Below are 3,448 nucleotides of genomic sequence, written 5' to 3'. Positions count from 1 at the left end.
TATTGTTATTTTAAATAACTAACATTTTTGTTTTAACTAAACTAAAAGTCTGTACATAATGCTTAAATTAATGGGTTCAAAAAACCCGTATTTTTGTTTTAGCCAAACTAAAAGCTCTTTTTTTTTGTAATCTTGAAACCAAGTTTTACTCAATTTTATTTTTATTTTTGTTTTTGCCAAATTAAAAGCTGTTAATCCATATGTCCAAAAAATTATGTATTATTAATTAAGTAATTTATTTTTGTTTTAGCTAAACTGAAAGCCCTATTTGCATATTTATATAATTTTTGCAATTGTTCATTTACATTTTGTTAAATAATAAACATTTTCTTTGTACACAATTTGAAAAGGCATAGTCAATCTGGCAGACGGCATCGCCACCGCCAAAACACTTTTATTACCAAATTTAAATGTTATTCAATTGTAACGGAAAATATTGTATTTAACAATTTTATCTATCATCACCTTTTAAAAAAATGGCAAAAATTACAGATTCGTTTAAACGTTATCCATCATTGCACAACTTGTTATAAAAGGACATGAGGTAGTTTTTGAAATCATTATTGCTGTTTTTTTAAAAACTAGACTGGTATGCCGTCTGGGCCAGGAGTCTTGCTATTTTTCATTTTTTGGAGCGTTCCTTCCAATTCGGGCAATGAGAATTCTAAATCCAGCGCGTTGACTCTAGTATCAGGTAGTGCTTAATCAAAGGTATGAAGGTCTTCATCAACTGAGAGTAGAGTTTTAAAATGAGCTACTAACGTCTCAGCTTCTAAAGAGACCCTCATACCCGATTGCGCCCACTAAGTTCGCGCACTGTCTCCCAAAATATCTTTGAGTTTGTGCAGTTTTCAAATTTCTTAGCCAAGTTTTTTAAATTGCTGATTTTCTTAACTGAGCATTTTTTTTTAAATCATTATTAACGCGAAGAAAGATGTTTTTGAAAAATTGAGAATTGGTCGTTCCAGTTTTCCAATTTCTTAGCCAAGTTTTTTAAGTACGTGATTTTCTTAACTGAACAAATTTTTTTTAAATCATTATTAACGCGAAGAAAGATGTTTTTGAAAAATTGAGAATTGGTCGTTCTAAACAGTTTTAAATGAACAAACGAAAGTTTACGGAGATTTCTGCAATGCGGTACGTTTCCTAGTGTTCTTACGGGGCCCGCTTTAATTGGCTGTCTTAAATTAAACGGACTCAAGAAAGGTTTAGCTTTGCTGTAATGAGGTTGGGGTTCTCTTTCGATAATTTGTGGAAGTTGCTGCTCTGTTGTATTTTCAATAGAAGTTGTAGTTGCGTTTGACTAGTCACCAGCGTTTGCGCCAGCAGGAATTGCAATTTCTTGATGGTCCAAAGGAGCTACTTCCAAATTGGTCAAGGCTGAAGGATCTGGATTACAGAACTTGGCAAAAAATGTTCATCTGTAAAAACGTTTCTATCAAAAGAAAAAATCCCTGTTTTTTAAATGCGCTTATAATATTCACTGCTGTCATAGCTCTGTTAAAGGATTTTCCGATTATTTCGGCTAGATGGTAGATGGTTATTGGCTGTCCTGGCATACGAAGCATAAACGAGTGCATTTCGCAGTTGTAAATTTTTTTGAAGGGGCCGAACACACCAACGTCTAAAGGCTGCATCTTAGAAGTTGTGTGTGGATGAAAAGTTAGAATTGTAAGCTCGGGTTAGTTTTGCTGCTATTTGTGTGTTTTACGAAATGCTTCTTTACCTCCAAAAACAGTTCAGAGTTCATCCAGCCGGAGGGTGAAGCCAATCCCAAGGATCCTGGTGGTGCTCCTTTAAGCATATGGCTTTTAAAGTTCTTCCGTGCGAACACTATGATTGGAGGTTAAGCAGTGCCACTAGAACTCTCTCCCCACTTGTTACTCTGGATAAATGTTTGGTATTTTTTGGCGCAAGTACCTTTTGTGGTTTCTGAACAGTTGTTGTCGCATTTTCGTCCAAGTTGAAAATTCGTGTCCCATCGGAAAACTCGGGGTGCCTTTGAAGAACTTTGAACAGATTGTCAAAAAATACATGCACTGAATTCTTATTAAAAGATGTGGCTCGTGCTAAGCTGCATGCTTCTGGTTTTTTAAGCGACAGCTCAGGGTGCCTTCCCCGGAAGCCCCGCAGCCAATCCAAGCCAGCCATTGAGTGTATTTTCCAACTTGGTGGAATATTTGACATCTCATTTATGGACGCAAGTTGAAAAACCAATTTGCGGCATTCGGTGGCCGTGATACCATAAAATATATTTGCGCAGTGGGTTATATAGGATTTCAGTGCATCTTCCTGCTGATATGAATAAAACTGCCTATGGCTATAAGTTGATGTTAAACTAGTTGAAGCTGGACAATAATTTAGTTTAAAATAGTATCTTCGAACTGTTAACATGAAAGACTAAGTTATTTTGCAGCCCCTCGGATTGACATTCCACCCTCGATACTTCTTAGTGCTGCACTTATCTGATCTTCTTGTTCTGCAAAACTGGCTTCCGTGGCATCTTTAACAAAAATATAAAAGCTTTAGTTCACAAAAAACGTCTAGGTGTACAATGCACCACGGTGCATTTAGCACCATGCTTATGTGGTGCATTATGCAATAATTGAAGAGTTACGTAAACGTCCTCCTACACGAAGTATCCCTTGATCGTCTAGAAACAATCCAAGTCGAAGCATGTTGCTTTCAGTAATTTCTCGTCCTTGAGAAAGAACCTTTATTTCCTTCTTAAAATACACCATTTGTATGTTCCAAATTACAGCCTTTTCGGCTCATCTATCTCTCTTGATAATATTTTCATTGTTCTATCAATTGCTTTTGACCTCCAACGGCGAACATAGCAAAATACTAAAATTAAACGAAAGTATGAATTTAAAAATTTACAATTTAAAGTAAGATCAGTGACTTCATGATTATTATTGTTTGCTAGAAAGACCAATTTTTGTCTTTTTTGTTCAGGGCAGTCATTTGAAATTCGAATCTCCAGGTGCGGCCACAAGTTTCCTTCTAGTTCCAATAATTGGGGACCATTGAACCACAGTTTGTTTTTTAGTAATTCTTCAGGAAGACATCCACGAGAAATAATGTCTGCGGGATTGAACTTTGATGGAACATGATTCCATGACTCACCTTTAGTTAGCTGTTGAATTTTAGAGATTCTATTTGAAACGAAAATGCTCCATTGATTTGCTGTAGATGTGATCCATGAAAGTGCAATAGTTGAATCAGTCCAGCAAAAAGTTGATTCATTATCAATGTTGATAGCTAATTTAACTCTTTGAATTAATTCTGCAAGCAATAATGCTCCACAGAGTTCCAGTCGTGCTAAGGATTCACACAAGATTGGTGCTACCTTTGATTTAGCACACACCAACTGGGTGTTTACAGTTCCATCTGAACATAAACTTCGAAAGTAAATGCAAGCTCCATAAGCTCTCATACTTGATAC

Source organism: Eupeodes corollae, chromosome 1 (assembly GCF_945859685.1).
Source record: "Eupeodes corollae chromosome 1, idEupCoro1.1, whole genome shotgun sequence".
Classification (NCBI taxonomy): domain Eukaryota; kingdom Metazoa; phylum Arthropoda; class Insecta; order Diptera; family Syrphidae; genus Eupeodes; species Eupeodes corollae.
Note: the sequence above shows the minus strand (reverse complement) of the source record.